The sequence below is a fragment of the Pan paniscus genome, chromosome 4 (genome assembly GCF_029289425.2).
Source record: "Pan paniscus chromosome 4, NHGRI_mPanPan1-v2.0_pri, whole genome shotgun sequence".
Lineage (NCBI taxonomy): Eukaryota > Metazoa > Chordata > Mammalia > Primates > Hominidae > Pan > Pan paniscus.
This window is the reverse complement of record NC_073253.2, coordinates 61546541-61568110: the sequence shown is the minus strand read 5'-3', so window position 1 is coordinate 61568110 and position 21570 is coordinate 61546541.

Here is a 21570-nt window from a genome sequence, read left to right as displayed (position 1 = left end):
GATTATTATGCTCTTTGAGGTTGAATTTTCATCCAAGGAAGATACAAAATTTTGTCACTCTAAATGCCTAGACTTCTAACATTTCAGGGGAATAAGAAGTAAATATCGACAAAAAAAAACCCACCACCACAATCATAATCATAGGCCAGACATAGCAGTGCCAACTTTTATTTTGCCAAGTATTAATATGTTTCAAATGCTTCTATACTTCTTTAGTTTTAATTTTAACACTGAAATAGGGATAGACAATGTCTTAGGATAAAGGACAATCCTTAAAATTGAGTAAATTAGCAGTCTTAATTGAAATAAATTTTTGAAGTCACTTCACATATTTTTAAGGAATTTGAATCCCACACAGCTACTTGCACCAGACATCAAATTTGCCAGCACCTTAATTTTGGACTTCCCAGCCTCAGGACTGTAGGAAATAACTTTCTATTGTTTATAAGACACCCAGTCTATGGTATTTTGTTTTAGCAGATCAAATAGACCAAAATACTTAGTAAAGAGGATCTGACTGTTTCCCCAGCAGTCTTTATAAAACATTTTCTCTTTTCATTCTGCAAACTGCAGAAATATAAGAGAATGTGCTCACTCACTGGTTTACATTCTCACTGACACATAATCATAGATGGGTGTGGCATTGGAGGTACTACCGTCTAAACATGACATGTTTCTAACAATTTAGAATTTGAAAATCAAAACTTACATTCAAATCTTGGTTTGAGACTGTAAAAAATTCACTATTTCAAGCTCTTTCATAATTTTGGGACTTCTGGAGAATAACAGAAGTTGGGAATTCTGGGGAGAACCTGGCACACCAGGGCAGAAAAGAACATTTGGAGTGGCAGCACCAAGCAGATGGTATGAGAATCACCTGCATTTCAACATTCTAGCAAATCATATGGCATATATTTAATGTAGGGTTCCCAGGGAAACAGAGTCTGGGACAGATATTAACATGCAGGAAAAGATTAGGCAGTAGGCTCAGGAGCAATACCTATGGGAAAATAAACAAAAGAGGATTGAGCAAAGGAATGTACTGAACTGTAAAGCAGTTTCAACAAAGGTGTTAGCCTATCCCATTGGAAATTTTAGAGCTGGGGGAGTCCTTCAGAATTTTCCACAATTGCTGTGAGGGGGTAAGGTTTTTATACCCCACATTGACCATTTATTAGATACAGGATGCTCTGGGGAAAGGAGTGTGACCATCAAAGGTGGCTCTCTTTGAGGGGAAATCTTGGAATAAAATTCAGCTGAGCCCCAACAACTGTTAACTCTCCCATCGGTTGGGAAAAAGAGTCCCCAGCTCTGAAGGAGGGATTTGGACAGCAAACCACAGCATTTATTTCACTGTGATAGTACCATTTGTACCTGAAAAATGGCAGCTCTGTACTTCCCATTTTTGTTTATTAAACTTATCATCAACTAATGTGTTACATATTTTATTTGTATACTTTGTTTATCATATGTCTCCTAGATTACACTGGGTTACCCAAAAAAAGAAGAATCTGAGGCAAAGGCATATATGCTTTCTTAAGGAGTCAATACTAGGTAACAAACTTGGGTTCAAGGGAAAAAGAACTAAGAACTGAAGAACAGTCAATATCGGATCAGTTACCAGGCCAGCATGCAACTTGTGTCAAGCAAAACTGATTGTCCGTCTCTTGACGGTCTCTTGAGACCATCTCACAAAAGGCCATCTTAACAGCTGCTTCTCAGATTAGCCCATGCAGAGAGAAAAGACTCTTTTTCCGTTGGCTTTCTCCTCCCACTGATAAAAGATTCATCCTACAGAATTTTAATTGTTCTATAATCCTCAGTTAAGGATGCATAGGCACATACAAGCCTGCACTTTACCCCAGGAATGTCACTTTTAGCAATTTATCAAAACAATTTAAATGCAAACAATAAACATAAGTAATGTAAATACAAAGATATTTACTTCAGCTTTGCTTGTAATTCCAAGAGATTAGGAACAACCCAATTATTCAACTGGAGCAGATTAAATGAATCATGGTAAAGTCATATTATGGGCTACTGTGTATCCACCGAAAAGAGTGACTCTATCTTTATACACTACATAAATTAAGCTTCAAGATATGTTAAGTGTAAAAGAAAAAAACAAAAACAAGGAATAGAATTTATAAACCTAAGAAAAATGTCTTTTCTTGATACATGAGAGCTAGAGATCTAAATAAGACTGGGGTCCTACTAATGACGTATATTACCCAGCACCCCAGTCAGAAGCTATCTACATGGTGAAAGAAATAATCTTGTGAAACATGAATATAGCCCAAAATTACCTAGAGACTGGGAGAGATAGGATGCATCCATTATGTGATGTGAATCCAGGCAGAGGTGCTGTGCCTGGATTACATAGTCTCAGTGACTACGGATGTAACTTCATAATTGCAACTAATAGAGCTTTCCCTGGCAGTTCCAAGTCTAAGTGAGGTGTGACTTAAAGGGTATCTCTGCAATTTCAGCCTCAAGTCTGCTTCTTTAGATATGCAAATGTTTCTGCAAGCTATTTATATCTTTTAATAATTGCTTAGCTAAATTCCATGATCTATAGCTCATCTTGCTGACATATAGAACATGCTACTATTTTTGTTTTAAAAATGTATTTTAAAAGGTACCTGTAAAGATAGTTTTTGTGCATGCATAAAATATCTCTGGAAGGACACATAAGAATTGAGACCAGGAATGGAAGTTGGGAGTTGGAAACAGAGATACTTCATGATATTCCCTTATAAATTTTAACCATATGAAAATATTATCTTTTCAAAAAAAAATCAATCAATGTAAATTCTACAAATATGGAATGAGCATGAATACATACTTCTTGCAAATCTTTGATTTTATAACTAAAATAGTTAACAGTGATTACTGAATTCTTACTATATGACAGAGACTAAGTGCAAAAAGTAGAATGGAGAACAACATAGTAAGTGTCCTGATTCTATAAAGACAGATGAAATTATAGATGAGCACATAAAAGTTATAAGAACATCCTAGTGTCATTTGCACAGGAGAGCAAAAAATTATCGTTACTATATTGATTAAGCTAACCATTATTATTCACTACCAAAGCTTATTTTATAAACTATATAAATTACATTATATTATATAAATATGTTTTATAAAATAAAATATTCATGTATTGTATATAATATAGTTAATACCTATTGATGAGCAACATCTTGGTTATTTTAAGGGATTAATAACGTTTCTAAATATGTTCACTTTATAAGTAAAAATAAAGTTTTGCATAATCTTTGTCAATTAAATATGTGAAGAAATATTTTGGTGAATTTTTTTTCTCCTATCAAATGGTGATTTAATGGCTATTCACCAGTCAGATGATGGTCCTGATTTCAAGTCTTTCAAATTTTCTCAGTGTCTAGGAAAGAAAGTATCCCAGCCTTTTCAAAAATTATAAACATCTTTGTTAATTATTCAAAGTGTCAAAGGTAATCATGGATAGCATATTAAATCACTTGAAGATGGTACATTTAAAAATGCCCCCTGAGTAGATGTTCTCTTTAAGCTGCCTCTAGTTGACTAATCAAAACTGAAAGTCGTTTTTTGTTGTTTTGTTGTTGTTTTGTTTTTTGCTTAGAGTCAGGAAACTGAGTAAACATCAGGTTTCTCATATATTATTATATAAAGTTAGAAAATAATGACATGGGCTGGGCACAGTGGCTCACTTTGGAAGTGTTGTAATCCTAACACTTTGAGAGGCCAAAGTGATCACTTGAAGTCAGGAGTTTGAGACAAGCCTGGGCAATAGTGAGACCCTGTTTCTACAGAAACATTTTAAAAATTAATGGTGCATGATGGTGTGTGCCTGTAGTCCTAGCTACTTGGAGGCTGAGGAGGGTGAATAGCTTGAGCCTAGGAAGCTGAGGCTGCAGTGAGCCAAAATCATGCCCCTGCACTGCAGCCTGGGTAACAGAGTGAGATCCTGTCTCAAAAAAACCCAAAAAGAAAAGAAAAAAAAAAGAAAACAATGACATTTTTAGTCTTGAGAATTCTGAAAAATAAAAAACAAAAGAAGAAAATAATGACATATTTATCTTCAGAGTTCTGAAACCCAGTATGGACAAATGTATGAAGAACTATATTTATTATTTTGTAGAACTTGGAATAATCATGTTCAACAAAAGGGGGCAGAATCATGTGAATTTTAAAGCCTGAGCTCCAGAGTAAGACTTAGAACAAGTGCCAGTTGGGCCCTTTATTAGCTCTGTTATTTTCAGCAAGTTAAACTCTCTAGATCTTAGTTTCTTCATCTGTAACATGAGGATGATATTAGGATGATACCACAGAAGATTGTGTAAGGCTTACAAAGAATTGTCTACATAAAGCACTTATCCTAGTAAGAGGTGAAGCCAGCTGGGTTTCTGGGTCAGTTGGGGACAACTTTTGTGTCTAGCTAAAGGATTGCAAATGCACCAATCAGCACTCTGTGTCTAGCTAAAGGATTGTAAATGCACCAATCAGCACTCTATAAAAAATGCACCAATCAGCACTCTGTAAAATGGACCAATCAGTGCTCTGTAAAATGGACCAATTAGCAGGACGTGTGCAGGGCCAAAAAAGGGAATAAAAGCTGGCCACCCGAGCCAGTGGCAGCAACCCGCTCAGGTCCCCTTCCATGCTGTGGAAACATTGTTCTTTCGCTCTTAACAATAAATCTTGCTGCTGCTCACTCTTTGGGTCCGCACTACCTTTATGAGCTGTAACACTCACAGCGAGGGTCTGCAGCTTCACTCCTGAAGTCAGCAAGACCACGAATCCACCAGGAGGAACAAACAACTCCGGACGTGCCACCTTTAAGAGCTGTAACACTCAACTGCGAAGGTCTGTGGCTTCACTCCTGAAGTCAGCGAGACCATGAACCCACCAGAAGGAAGAATCTCCAGACACATCTGAACATCTGAAGGAACAAACTCCTGACACACCATCTTTAAGAACTGTAACACTCACTGCGAGGGTGTGCAGCTTCATTCTTGAAGTCAGTGAGACCAAGAACCCACCGGAAGGGCTCTCTAACAACCCCTGACTCTTTGGAGTTGGAAGCATTGATTTGCCTGGAACCAGCTTCTGCTTTTCCTGTACTTCTAGGCTGAGCCAAGTGTCGACAGACAGGAAAGCCATTCAGCTCCAGGATCCCAACAACAAGTTGGTTGACCCTGCGGCCATGAGTGGAACTCTCAAAGTCATGTCGCCCAAGTGAGACTCACCCATCTAACCTATCTAACCCGACCCTTGCCTTCTGGGTCCTAATGCCTGTCAGACAAACTTCCTCTCACCTCTCTTCTCCAAGGCTACTAAAAACCGCTTCTAAAAACCACTGCCTGTCTCTGGTGCTTTTCTAGTTTCTCCTAAAAGAATGATTTCTAGTATAAACTCCAGGACTCTATTCCCTTATTTAGGCACCCAGGCTCACCAATCAGAAAGACATAATATTTGCCCAAAGCCCCATCAAGGGGCGACTATCTGGAATTTTAGGATCCCTCCTCAGACTAGCAGGCCTAACAAAAGTTATTCCTGAAGGTAGGATATGGGGAGCTTCAGAAATGATATCTTTCCTATTCAAGTGAGGACAAAAGGCATCACACTTCCAACCCTGGAGATCCCTTCCCTCCCTCAGGGTATGGCCCTCCACTTCATTTTTGGGGCATAACATCTTTATAGGACAGTGGTAAGGTCCCAATACTAACAAGAGAACACTTAGGACTCTAACAGTTTATCAAGAATGTGTCAGTAAGGGCCACTAAATCCGATTTTTCTGGGTCCCCTTTGTGGTCTAGGAGGACAGGCAAAAGTGCAGGTTTTCGAGAATGCATCAGTAAGGGCCACTAAATCTGATATTCCTCAGTCCTCCTTGTGGGGAAAAACTAGTGTTTCTGCTGCTGCTGCATTGGTGATCGCAAGTATTCTGATCAACAAGGTCCAGGGACCGTTGTGGGTTCTAGGGGAGGGGGAGAAACAAACAAACCAAAACCGTGGGTGGTTTTGTTGTTCAGATGGGAAACACTCAGGCATCAACAGGCTTACCCTTGAAGTGCATCCTAAGCCATTGGGACCAATTTCATTCACAAACCCTGAAAAAGAGATGGCTTATTTTTTTCTGCACTATGGCCTGGCCCCACTATTCTCTCTCTGATGGGGAAAAATAGCCAGCTGAGGGAAGTATAAATTACAATACTATCCTGCAGCTTGACCTTTTCTGTAAGAGGGAAGGCAAATGGAGTGAAGTACCTTATGTCCAAGCTTTCTTTTCATTGAAGGTGAATCCACAACCATGCAAAGCTTGCAATTTACATCCCACAGGAGGACCTCTCAGTTTACCCCCATATTCTAGTCTCCCTATAGCTCCCCTTCCTATTAATGATAAGCCTCCTGTAATCTCCCTCACCCATAAGGAAACAAGGAAAGAAATCTCCAAAGGACCACAAAAAACCCTTTTGCTATCAGTTATGTCCACTTAAGCTGTAGGGGGAGGGGAATTTGGCCCAACCCAGGTACATGTCCCCTTCTCCCTCTCTGATTTAAAGCAGATCAAGGCAAATCTGGGGAAGTTTTCAGATGATCCTAATAGGCATATAGATGTCCTACAGGGTCTAGGGCAAACCTTCGATCTCACTTGGAGAGACGTCATGCTATTAGATCAAACCCTGGCCTTTAATGACAAGAATGCAGCTTTAGCTGCAGCCCAAGAGTGGAGATACCTGGTATCTTAGTCAAGTAAATGTTAGAATGACAGCCAAAGAAAGGGACAAATTCCCTACTGGTCAGCAAGCCATCCCCAGTATGGATCCCCACTGGGACCTCGACTCAGATCATGGGAACTAGAGTCGTAAATATCTGTTGACTTGTGTTCTAGAAGGACTAAGGAGAATTAGGAAAAAGCCCATGAATTATTCAGTGATGTCCACCATAACTCAGGGAAAGGAAGAAAATCCTTCTGCCTTCCTCAAGCAGCTACAGAAGGCCTTAAGAATATATACTTCCCTGTCACCCAACTAACTGGAGGGTCAATTGATCCTAAAAGATAAGTTTATTACCCAATCAGCCGCAGATATCAGAAGAAAACTCTGAAAGTGAGCCCTGGGCCCTGAACAAAATCTGGAGGCATCATTAAACCTGGTAACCCCAGTGTTCTACAATAGGGACCAAGAGGAACAGGCCGAAAAGGAAAAGTGAGATCAGAGAAAGGCCACAGCCTTAGTCATGGCCCTCAGACAAACAAACCTTGGTGGTTCAGAGAGGACAGAAAATGGAGCAGGCCAATCACCTAGTAGGGCATGTTACCTGTGTGGTTTACAAGGACACCTTAAAGATTGTCCAATGAGAAACAAGCTGCCCCCTCGCCCATGTCCACTATGCTGAGGCAATCACTGGAAGGTGCACTGTCCCAGAGGACAAAGGTTCTCTGGGCCAGAAGCCCCCAACCAGATGATCCAACAACAGGACTGAGGGTGCCTGGGGCAAGCGCCAGCTCACGTCATCGCCCTCACTGAGCCCCGAGTACATTTAACCATTGAGGGCCAGGAAATTGACTTCCTCCTGGACACTGGCACGGCCTTCTCAGTGTTAATCTCCTGTCCCAGATGACTGTCCTCAAGGTCCGTTACCATCTGAGAAATCCTGGTACAGCCTGTTACCAGGTATTTCTCCCACCTCCTCAGTTGTAATTGGGAGACTTTGCTATTTTCACATGCCTTTCTTGTTATGCCTGAAAGTCCCATACCCTTATTAGGGAAAGACATATTAGCCAAAGCTGGAGCCATTATCTACATGAATATGGGGAGCAGGTTACCCATTTGTTGTCCCCTGCTTCAGGAGGGAATCAACCTTGAAGTCTGGATGTTGGAAGGAACAAACTCAAGCTCTAGCCTTAACCCTTCCCACAGGACAAAACTTCTCTTTATCACAGAGACAGCAGGAATAGCTCTTGGAGCCCTTATTCAGCCTCGTGGGACAACCCCACAACCAGTGGCATACCTAAGTAAGGAAATTGATGTAGTAGAAAAAGGCTGGCCTCACTGTTTACAAATAGTTGTGGCAGTGGCCATCTTAGTGTCAGAGGCTATCAAAATAATGCAAGGAAATGATCTCACTATATGGACTACTCATGATGTAAATGGCACACTAGGTGCCAAAGGAAGTTTATGGCTATCAGACAACGACCTACTTAGATACCAGGTGCTACTCCTTGAGGGGCCAGTGCTTCAAATACATGCATGCGTGGCCTTCAACCCTGCCAATTTTCTCCCAGAAGATGGGGAACCAATCGAGCATGACTGCCAACAAATTATAGTCCAGACTTTTGCCACCCAAGATGATCTCTTGGAAGTCCCCTTAGCTAATCCTGACCTTAACCTATATACAGATGGAAGTTCATTTGTGCAGAATGGGATATGAAGGGCAGGTTATGCCATATTTAGTGATGTAACTGTACTTGAAAGCAAGCCTCTTCCCCCAGGGACCAGCACCCAGTTAGCAGAACTAGTGGCACTGACCCAAGCCTTAGAACTGGGAAAGGGAAAAAGAATAAATGTGTATACAGATAGCAAGTATGCTTATCTAATCCTATATGCCCATGTTGCAATATGGAAAGAAAGGGAGTTCCTAACCTCTGGGGGAACCCCCATTAAATACCACAAGTAAATCACGGAGTTATTGCACACAGTGCAAAAACTCAAGGAGGTGGAAGTCTTACACTGCCAAAGCCATCAGAAAAGGGAAGAGGGGAGAACAGCAGCATAAGTGGCTACAGAGGCAAGGAAAGACTAGTAGAAAGGAAAGAGAGAAAGAGACAGAAAGTCAGAGAGAGAGAGAGAGAGGAAGAGACAGAGACAAAGAGGGAGTCAGAGAGAGAGAGACAGAAAGTCAAAGAGAGAAGGAAAGAGAGAGAGGAAGAGACAAAGAAGAAATCAAACAGAGAGACAGAAAGTCAGAGAGAGAGAGAGAGGAAGAGACAGAGAAAAAGAGGGAGTCAGAAAGAGAGAGACAAAGAAGAAGTCAAAGAGAAAGAAAGAGAGATGGAAGTAGTAAAGGAAAAACAGAGTACTCTATTCCTTTAAAAGCCAGGGTAAATTTAAAACCTATAATTGATAATTGAAGGTCTTCTCTGTAACCCTATAACACTCTAATACCACCTTGTTGTCAGTGTAAACAAGGGCGTAGCCCAAAACCACTGAGGCCACTAAAAACCCATAGCCTTCCTATCAAAAATCCTTAACCCAGCAGGTTTCCTAACAGGGGATCTAAATCTTAATTAATTACCATACAATGGTCCAACCAGACCTAGGAGGAATTCCCTTCAGGACAGGAAGATAGATGCTTCCTCTCAGGCGATTAAGGGAAAAAGACACAATGGGTATTCAGTAAGTGGCAAGGGGAACACTTGTAGAAGCAAAGTTAGGAAAATTGCCGAATAATTGGTTTGCTCAAGAGTTGTTTGCACTCAGCCAAACCTTGAAGTACTTGCAGAATCAGAAAGGAGCCATCTATACCAATTCTAAGTTAATATGGACTGAAGGAGGTTTTATTAATAGCAAAGAAAAATTAAAATCCCAAACTTACAAGGTTTTCAACAAAAGTAAAGTTTGCTAAAAGTTAACAGCGTAACATGTATTATTCTACTACCACACACTCTCAAAGGATTTCTCAGACAGTTTGCAAGAAATAATGATATCTATCCTTACTCTACAATCCCAAATAGACTCTTTGGCAGCAGTGACTCTCCAAAACCGCCGAGGCCTAGACCTCCTCACTGCTGAGAAAGGAGGACTCTGCACCTTCTTAGGGGAAGAGTATTGTCTTTACACTAACCAGTCAGGGATAGTATGAGATGCTGCCTGGCATTTACAGAAAAAGGCTTCTGAAATCAGACAACGCCTTTCAAATTCCTATACCAACCTCTGGAGTTGGGCAACATGGTTTCTTCCCTTTCTATGTCCCATGGCTGCCATCTTGCTATTACTTGCCTTTGGGCCCTGTATTTTTAACCTCCTTGTCAAATTTGTTTCTTCTAGGATCGAGGCCATCAAGCTACAGATGGTCTTACAAATGGAACCCCAAATGAGCTCAACTATCAACTTCTACTGAGGACCCCTAGACCAACCCCCTGGCCCTTTCACTGGTCTAAAGAGTTCCCCTCTGGAGGACACTACCACTGCAGGGCCCCATCTTTGCCCCTATCCAGAAGGAAGTAGCTAGAGCAGTCATTGCCCAATTCCCAACAGCAGCTGGGGTGTCCCGTTTAGAGTGGGGATTGAGAGGTGAAGCCAGCTGGACTTCTGGGTCGGGTGGGGACTTGGAGAACTTTTGTGTCTAGCTAAAGGACTGTAAATGCAACAATCAGTGCTCTGTGTCTAGCTAAAGGATTGTAAATGCACCAATCAGCACTCTGTAAAAATGCACCAATCAGTGCTCTGTAAAATGGGCCAATTAGCATGATGTGGGTGGGCCAAATAAGGGAATAAAAGCTGGCCACCCGAGCCAGCAGCAGCAACCTGCTTGGGTCCCCTTCTACGCTGTGGAAGCTTTGTTCTTTCGCTCTTCACAATAAATCTTGCTGCTGCTCACTCTTTGGGTCCACACCACCTTTATGAGCTGTAACACTCACCACGAGGGTCTGCAGCTTCACTCCTGAAGTCAGCAAGACCACGAACCCACTGGAAGGATGAAACTCTAGACACATCTGAACGTCTGAAGGAACAAACTCCGGACACACCATCTTTAAGAACTGTAACACTCACTGCAAGGGTCTGCAGCTTCATTCTTGAAGTCAGCGAGACCAAGAACCCACCAGAAGGAACCAATTCTGGACACACTAGTGCCTCCAAGAGGCATTAATAGATTTGCTATTTTAAAAAAGAATAAATAATTGAGGACCTCTTTATTACATGGTGTCTGACTTAACCACTAGTCTCTTCTTATTTCCTGGTACACATCCAATAAAGTACATCAAAGTTTCACCTCCCTAAAACATGGGAAAAGAGTTTTGACTGTACTATAGAGAATTTCCCGCTAACAAGATGTGTAGCTGTAAGTTGAGAATCTCCATTTGTGGCTTATATGTGTTTATTTTTTTCTCCATTCTGAATTGAAGTAAATCAATAGTTCTTAGGGAAGGCTATTTTCTTGACTCAGTGAGGCAACAAAGTATGAAAGAGTTGTTCCTTAACTGTCCTGGACCTGTTTTTAGCATCTCCTCTAAATATAATCAGTCATTTTGGAATGCAGTAATACCAGGGTAAGAACTATAGGGGCTAGAGGGCAGGGTGGAAGAAGTACTATCGAGTTCCCACTAAATTTTGGAGATATTGCTCAAATAATTCAAATACTATTGGTGGATTTAGAAAAACCTCTTGTGGAATTGTTCACTGATTATAGCAGTCATGTACACCTTGTTTGGGTCATTTTAACAAATGCCACCTAGATCATAAAAACTGGGCCTGTAGTTTGAAGACATTAATTATGTCTTCTTAGAAAGTAATTTTTCTGAATGGCAAGGGTTGGGATGATGGGTAGTCCTTTACTCTTTCTCTTGGACAACATTCATTCTTATAAAAATAATGTGACATAGAAAGCTGTTTATTTTAAAACCTGTTTTTTAGTTTTGCTCTGGTAATAGGACTCCAATATTTACCTAGAGAATGAATCAAGAGCATTTGTCTGTCTTTTTTGCAGGAAGTACAAACAAATTCTAGTCAATAATACATAGATCAAAGTGTTATTTGGCCACTTTCGTGAACTTCTCTTATAAAATTACTGGTGTATGCCTGAAATGGTTTGGCTGTGCCCCCACCCAAATCTCAACTTCAATTGTAGTTCCCATAATCCCCATGAATCATGGGAGAGATCAGGTGGAGATAATTGAGTCATGGGGGCTGTTTACTCCATCCCGTTCTCATGATAGTGAGTTGTCACACCTGATGGTTTTATAAGGGGCTTACCCCTTCAATGTGCGCTCATTCTTCTTCTCCCTGATGCCATGTGAAAAAGGGCATGTTTTCTTCACCTTCCTCCATGATTGTAGGTTTCCTGAGGCCTCCCCAGACATGTGGAACTGTGAGTCAATTTAACCTCTTTCCTTTATAAATTACCCCGTCTGGGGTGTATCTTTATTAGCAGCATGAGAATGGACTAATATAATGTCCTTTCCACATTATAAAAGTTATTTGTCCCTTATTCTGTCCTATAACCTAAAACTGGAATTGGTAGCTGAAGCAGTAGCTACTATCATATGCCAGAAGTGATGAACTGCCAGAAACAAAGGCTCTTGGAAGAGACATATTATATCATGCAAGCCTAGACTATCCACTTTACACTTTAACAGAAGACAGAAACATTATCTCCTTTAAAGTACTGTTATTTTACATTTTTGTTACTCCCAATCAACATAATACTAATTTCAATTTCTTTAAGTGAGACTTAAAGGAAATGAGTCAGTATCTTGAAATTTTAAAGAATCTTCTATTAGAAAAAGAAAAAAAAGATGAAGATACAAAATAACATGACAAAGGTTATAAAACAATAAATCTAAACAAAAACAAGAACCCAAAATCCAGGGATGGGGGAAAGCCTGAGATGAAGCTGTGATGGGAGATCTCATTCCTACCACTATGGCAGGCTACATAATCTGTAAAATCTTCCAGCTCTAAAAGATGTTAAGGGGTGCTGTATAAATTGTTACAAAGATTTTTGGATGCATAGCAGAAAGCAAAACATATTGAAAGATATTCTCAAGGGCTGAAAATGAAGACAGAGCAAGACAACAAAAATAGCAACTGAAGGTGCTGTACGTGCCCCTGTAAATTTTGAGAATCTAGGATCTTGCATTTTAAATGCCATGTAGGGGGATTAGATAACTCCTAGAGCACATATGAGGTAGAAGGTTGAAAGACAGACAACTGCAAAAAAAAAGCCTCAAATTTTAAAGGCCTAAACTCAAAGGGCTAAAAAGATGTGTTAGCAAAATTCTAGCGGAATGGTGGAAAGTAACAGACCTATTGTCATTTGTCATTTTGTTATGGCAGCCTTCAGAAGTTGACTTGGTTCTGTAGCAACCTGGCACATAATTTACCAAGATACTTGAACACACTCAGAGGGAATAATGGGAGTAGAACCCAAAATTAAATAAGTAAACAAGCCAAACAAGATTTGGGAGGATTTTTTTTCTGTCTCTTTCACAGAAAATCACATGGCCAATATCATCACGTATGAAATGAAATATTTCATTCATTGAATATGGTGGAGGCAAAGTGATGGAATCTATCTGGAAAAATATATGGTTATCATATATTTTACCCTGAACCACTGACCAATTGAGAGCAACTTAATCCAGTTTTCTATTATGTTTTGATTTGTTTGCTTGCAGGATAGTTTAGAATGAAAGAGAAACATAAGATACTTTGCTTATCTGTTTCTAAATCCAAGAACACAGGTCATAATAACCATGAGTGGTTAAAAAAAAGACAAATTATAAATTGTAGTCATGTTTGGGGACTACTTTCAACTTAAGCCAAAAGGAGAGAGATAAAGGCATATGCCATTCATATCCTATTTTTAAAAAGAACATTCTGTAAATTTAAAATATACCCTCTTTAGGATGTTAATTTTATAGGCTTGAGGTGATTTTCACTGACAGAGAATAAAAAAGGAGCAGATTTTGGATACATGAAAAAAATGTATTTTCATAAATACAATTACTTAGCATAAATGCTCTATGAGCATTTAAGTAAACTTGTCCACTAGGCTTTAGATAGAAATCTGGTCTGGAAACATAGGTATGTGAGTCACCAGAATATAGATGGCAATTATGGGCCAGAAAACTTAATCCTGCCACCTTCATGCTTAGTCCAAGCTATGTCTTATGTCCACTCCAAACTAGATGCACAAATATTTGAGACCTTTTAGTTTGCTACTTACCCTTGCTCAGTTGGATTCTTATCACCAAATTAATGCAAGCTTTTTTATGAATTCCTAAGAAGGAAGTAACCATTGTTAATTCTCTTAAGGGAATCTTAGCATTTGACTCAGTAAAGCATGTAAAACTGACCTGCTGATTCTTTTACATGAATGTCTCTTCACCACTTCAGACCCAACATGCTCCTCATCTAAGTGTATAGTTTTCCCTAAACACAGGGTCCTCTTCTGGATGCCTTGTCTCTGTTTATATTATCACGCTATCCTCTGTCTCACCCATACTTGAAACCTTTGAGTTTTAGACAATAAAGCTTAGTCTAATCAATAATTGCAATTAAAAAGTATGGAGCAAGGATGGCAGATTATTTTGTTTAACCCTATCAAAATGTTCTATAAAATATGAAAGAGCATTTCTAATAATACTGTTGTTCTCTGAATTCAAAATTTCACCAGTTTTCACTGATTGCAAAAGTCCATAATGTCTCTATGAAATGCTAAACTGCATGGGACAAAATAACAGCTAATGGCTAAAGAATATTGAATGTATAAACAAGGAATACTGGAGCCTCATAAAAGCATGATTATAAAACATGAGCCAATTGACTTCATCTATCCACTCCCATGCAAAGAGTTGTTAATCATTAAACTATGAAAATAATATCATTGTCATTTTCAATTAAAAGTGTATCCATTATTTTGGACCCTGCAGTGTCTGTAAGATGTAATTTTATTTTTCTCTGAGTGTATGCACAATCCAAATATATTTTGTCTGATTCAGCCTTCTTAAGTGAGATAATATTTCTTACTTAACTACTTGAAGACCTTCTGGGGGTCTGAAAACTCATTATGATAAATTAACATAAGTGGCTCATGGCTTAGGTAAGGCAAACAAAAATCTAGTGTATGTACATATATGTATAAATTCATACACACACAGACACATATATGTGAACACCACACATTGAATAATAAAGGCTAAATTAAATATTCCACTTCAAAGTATATCTCCTAGAAACTCTCCTGGAACCTAGTATTTCAGTCTTTATAATGGTGTCATGGCTCAGAAACTGATTATAAAGATATGATAATTCAGGAAATTAAGGAATGCATGCCAGCTACACTCTCAGCAGGTATTCCTTCCAACAGAACAACTAGCACAGCTGGTCGGCTCAGCCCAAGTGCAGACACAGCACCGGGTCCCACTTCAAAATCACTCCTCAGCATATCAGCGATTTCACATTTCAATCTTAGCAAAATAGTCTTTTAAGAAAAGTGTTCCTTTTAAGGTATTATTTCAACTCTGTGCTGGAATATGGAAGGGTCTTATAAGAAATATAACGACTTCTCTCATTTCACAATATGAATTAAACAACAAGCTGAAATTTTCAACTGTTTTTAATTCAAGATGATTAGTCAGTAATATAAGTCAAGCTTATAATAGGATTTCTTTTATTGTATCAATTTTCTTCTTTGCAAAATGAACATAAAAATTTTTTTTAACCAAAATTTGCCCCCCAAAAATCATTAGATGCTAATGACTGCTTATTTCTCTTCTCTTCTGGTTTTTATTAGCTTCAAAAATAATTTTATTGTGCACTTTAGCTGTGTTCTTGAACATTTTGACAATAAACAACTTACCCATTAGGAACTAAGCCAATTAGATGATGTTTAAGGCAATATTTATTCTGAAATGTTATGATTCAAAGATTATTTAATTAAATAACTCATCCCATATAATCTTCAAGTATTTTTCCCATCAAACTGAGATAGTAGCTATTCATAAGTTAAAAAACTCGCCTAGACCTGAATTTCACCACCAATCTTAGATAGAGGAACTATTTGATGGTGAGATGGCAATAGAAAGAATATTTTTAAAAAAGGCTTAGGTCAGCTACACATAGCCTAATCCACAAAAAACTGGGTTGACTCTAAAGAGTAGAAATCTAAATTGGCATTTCTTATAATTTTTAATAAATAAATATGGAATTTTTTTTAATTCTTAGTATATGAAAGTATACAAACCTGCCAGTGTTCCTATAAAGTATTTAAACTCAAAAACTTAAACTCTGGGGATATATGTCTTCTTTCTTACCACCACTCAGATTTATCTCCATTGAGGTAAAGATAGCTATAGCAAAAGAACACTTAGTTTTAAAATATGACTGCCTCTTGGTATGATACTGTGTATCTTAATTTTAATTAATCTCTTCAGTTATCAATTTCTGTAAAATGGGCATAGTAATACTTCAAAGGGTTTTTATGAAAGTTAATGAAATAAGCATGTAAAGAACCTGGAGCAATGCCTAAAACCTGATATTAATGACTAACGTTTATTGAGCACATACTGTGTCATTTGGATTTACCAATTGTAGCAGATGGCTAGGATGAATCCCTTTACATACTTCCGGCACCCTGATTTTAGCTCAGCTTTCGATTGACAGTTCTATATACACTGCCAGGACCCCTATCAAGTTGCCATGATGTTTTTGCTTTGCACCACAAGGCTTTCCCTAGAGCCAAGAAAGACAGATCAGCCGTTTAGAGGCCCAGCCCAGATGTGAGGGAAAGTTACCTCCCTGGGAAAACTTTCAACCAATGAGAAACATAACTTACTGGATGAAATCCCCAGCCTCCACTTTCTCTGGTGCAGTGGTCCCCAACCTTTTTGGCACCACAGACCGGTTTTGTGGAAGACAATTTTTCCATGGATGAGGTCAGCGGGAGATGGTTTCAGGATGATTCAAGTGCATTACATTTATTATGTACTTTACTTCTATTATTACTACATGATAACATACAATGAAATAATTCTACAACTCACAATAATTTAGAATCAGTGGGAGCCCTGAGTTTGTTCTCCTGCAACTAGACAGTCCCATCTGGGGGTGATGGGAGATAGTGACAGATCATCAAGCATTAGATTCTCATAAGGAGCTCACAACTGAGGTCCCTGGCATGTGCAGTTAATAATAGAGTTCGAGCTCCTATAGAATCTAATGACGCCGCTGATCTGACAGGAGGTGGAGCTCAGGTAGCAATGGGAGTGACGGAGAGCGACTGTGAATCCAGATGAAGCTTCACTGGCCTGGCGGCTGCTCACCTCCTGCTGTGAAGCCCAGCCGGATTCCTAACAAGACTTGGACAAGTATCAGTCCACGGCCTGGAGGTGGGGGACCGCTGCACTGGTGGGACAATTCTGAAGTACCTCTTAGAAGGCCACCTGGTATTATCAGTTGCTCATAGTAGCAAACATTTTATTAATTCATTCTCTACTGGCTTTACTCCCTTCCCTCTCTCCTTCTTCATTCTTTTCTTTGGTTTTCTAAGATCATCTCTCAAATAAGCAAATACAGCCAGATTCCTAGGCTTTACCTTCTAAGTAACTCAACCTAAGACAAGTACTTAGCATGTGCCAGATACTGTTCTAAGTACTTTATATGATTAACACATCTAGCCCTCACAATAAAACTAAGATGTAGCTACTATTTTGAGTCTTATTTTATACATATGGAAACTTAAGATTAAGTACATTTCCTAAGGTTTCACAGCTAAAAAGTGACAAAGCTAGGATTCATATCCTGTATACCCAGTTACTTCATAATTTTAAGACACTACACCTCTTGCACTAAGTGCTCCATATTGTTAGAATTATGTTGGTGGCTTCTTAATAACTAAGATAACTGAGTGCCAAACAAGACATACTGAATCAGAAACTGACAGCAAAGGCTGAGATTACAGTGCTTATTAAGCTCCCCAAATGATTCTTATGCACACTAAAGGTGCACAGACTGGCTAATGTAAGCTATTATTTTGAAGGTACAGGTGAACATTCTTAACATCAACCAGAAGTGGCAATTAGCAGATTTGCCTGGCTTCCACTAAATATATTTAATATATAGCTGTATTAAAAGTTTGCATAAAGAGGCTACCTGTAACCCCAAACTTAAGTTGTATCATAAGAAAAAGAAAAGGCAGTGGCCCCATAACAGATTAAAACAACCAATTAGCCATTGTTTGGGGCAGAGGGGAATAATTGTTAGTCACAAGCATCCTGACCACAACTTGAAATCACCATGGGCTACCAGGGAGAGAAGATGAGAGGAAACACTCAATAAACAGACCCAATAAATTAAGGAACATAGAAGATGATAGCGTCTGGAAAATGCCCTAGTGTAGACCCATCATTCCCTGATGATGCTCAATGAAGGTAGTAATTAGATTAGGTAATAACCACAGCTCTCTGAGTCTTTAGCTACTTGAATTGCTTTAGGAATAACTTTATGCTACCTAGATTTGCCACCTTTATTTTAAGTTAGGAATCAGAAACTCATTTTTTCTTGATTACAGTGAATGTCAAGGAAGTTACAAAGATATTGTAAACCCAACCAGAGTCCTCCTCTGCCCTTGCTGAAATGTCCATAATTGAACATGTGTATGCTAAGCACTAGGCAAACACCGTCTTATTTAAATTAGACCTGTGAAGCTGGTAATGTTCTCTAGACTATATGGATAGTGGGATTTTAAATAACTTGCCCAGCTGCAGTGTAGTATACGAAAGTAGAGCCAAGATTTGCATTCAAAGCTAGTAAGTGATTTTTACTTCTCCTGCTCCTTTAGCAGAATTTGACATTAAATTTTCTTGAGGCACTCTGTTCCCTTGGCTGTTGTGATTACATCTTTTCTTGTTTCCTCCTACCTCGCCAGCTTCTCCATTACAGTTTAAGATTTGGATAGTGTTCAAAATAAACTGTCTCCCTTTCAGGCCTCTTCCTGTCTCACCCTACTACACATTCTCAGCTATGCCATCAAAATCAATTACAATCTGCATCACAATGATATATGAGATTTATATCTCTAAACCCTACCTATTCTTCAATACCTAGGCTCATAAATATTCAGGTGCCTACCTGGCATCTCTCTTTGGGCATTTCAATCACAATTGAAACTCAGTGCGCTCTCGGCTGGGTGCGGTGGCTCATGCCTGTAATCCCAGCACTTTGGGAGGTCAAGGTGGGTGAATAACTTGAGGTCAGGAATTCGAGACCAGCCTGGCCAATATGGTGAAACCCAGTCTCTACTAAAAATACAAAAATTAGCTGGGCATGGTAGCACATGCCTGTAATCCCAGCTACTAGGGAGGCTGATGCAGGAGAATCACTTGAACCCGGGAGGCAGAGGTTGTAGTGAGCCAAGACTGAGCCATTGCACTCCAGCATGGGCAACAGAGCGAGACTCCAGAGCAAGATTCTGTCTCAAAAAATAAAAAATAAAAATAAGGAAACTCAGTGTGCCCAAAACCAAACTTAAGATTCACCTGAAATGATAGTTATCCTCTGGTTTCCCTGCCTCAGTATATGTTACTACCACCATCTATCCAGTTACACCAGCCACAAAACCAGCAGTCATTCTCTACTTGTTTCTGTCTCTCTCAACCTGTTTTCATTAGTTCTAACTCCTATCTCTCTCTTGAAACTGCATCTTTATGTTCAGATCCATGACTATTTCTCTAGTCCAAGCTACCATTATTTTCCTTTGAATAGTCATTGCTAAAACTTCCTAATTGCTTTATAGCATTAACTGTTGGCCTTTTCCTTCTGTTCTCTACATTGCAACCACAATCATCTGTTCAAAAAAATGAATTTGGTCAATTAGTAATTCTTTCATCTGTGCTTTCTCAGTTAAAAATCTTTCTCTATTAATCTTTCAGGTAGCCCAAATGTTACTTCTTCACATACTCTTCCCTAAGCCCTCTAAATAGTTCAAGTCTCCATGTTATATGCTTTTATAATTTAATGAACCAGTGTAATTTTACAAGTATTTTCATGATTTTTTATCAGTGTCATTATTGCATACTAGAGTGTATGTCTATGAAAGCAAAGGTTATATCTGTTGTCACATCATTGCGTCTCTAGCATGGTGACTGACAGTCGGTACTCAATAAGCCTTTGTTGACAAAATGAATGAGTATTTTCTCAACTTTACCTAAGACTCATATTGATGCTAGTTTACTAATTATCTTCAATTTTCAGTAGTTTATTGGCATAAACTTTTTTAATCTAAGTATGCTGAAAAAATTGCAATTAAACTACATTTGTTGAACATCATCAGGAAATAACATAATCTACATTCGAGCATTTTTCAGATGCTACCCCTATGGGTACCGCATTAAAACCGATTAACAATTTAGATATTTTTTGCCTAACACATATTACATACTTCCTTACCTTCTTAAATAGTATATTAAATGCACTTCAACTTTTGGATCTCAGCCCAAATGTCACTTCCTCATGTACTCTTCCCTGAGCCCTCTGTAGAAGTCAAGTCCCTATGTTATATGTCTTTATAGTTTAACATATTGTTTAAAAAGGGAATACTTGATCTTTGCATTAATTTTACTATGCTATAATTTATAAATGCTTTTTTGGAACCAATGAAGCCTACGCATAGATATGTCTCCCTTCCCTAAATAGTTAAATAGTTCCCTCCTACTGTTTTGCTTAAATTACTATGACTTTTTTTTTTTTGTAATGTCTTCTTTAGAGTTGTGGTCAGGATGCTTTTGTCTAATAAACTCCTCCTTCTGCTCCCATACAATTTCCAGTTTGCTCCTTTAGCCTATGTTGCCATTACCTGTTTTGTAAAATGGCTTAAGTTTGGGGTGATGAGTAGTTTCTATAAGCATATTTATTATGCAGATGTAGTAAATCAATATAGTAAAGCCAGGCAAATTTGCTGACTACCATTTCTGGTTGGCATTAAGAACCTTCAAGCCTGGACAGCAAAGTAAGATCCCATCTCTACAAAAAAAATTTATAAATTAACCAGGCATGGTGATGTGTACCTGTGGTCCTAGCTACTTGGGAGTCTGAGGTGGGTGGATTGTGTGGGCCCAGGAGGTTGAGGCTGCAGTGAGCTGCAATTGCACCACAGCACTCCTTCCTGGGCAACAAAGCAAAAGCCTGTTTCAAAAACAAAAACAAAAACAACTTAATCTATGCCTTCAAAATGGAACAGCTTACATTAGTGGGTCCAAAACAGCTGATGATAAGTATCACATACAGAAGGAGCAAAGATGGCTTCAGAGATCTTCTCCCTCTGTTTTTTGATTCATATTCAACAACAATTTATATCACAAGGACATGGGTGCAGAAAAGAAAGAAAGGAATAAAAGATGAGTTAATGTGTGGGATATCGCTGTGGGTAAAGGGGGCCCAGCCCACTGGGCATCATCTGAGCAACCACGTGGAGCAACTCAGAAGTCTCTTACCTGAGGATACAAAAGCTCTGGCATTTATCCGTGGATTCCCTTGACCCACTGGAGGCTTTAACTACTTCTCACTTCTGGGTTGCCCCTACTGTGGCTGAGTAAGCTCCTGTGAAGCTGGAGAAAACTCTCAGCCAGACAGAAGAAACATTGGGACGTTTGAGGGGGAAACTGCCTACTTTGGGAAGGGGAAGATAATACATGCATTGCAAGATAACTCAGGATGGACCTAGATACTAAATGCCAGTGGTATCTCCAATTCATTGTGACTTCAAGAAAGATGCCCACAAATTTTTAAAATGCATCCTAAGTTATCACCCCCTCAGATAACCACTTGTACATGCATTTAATAA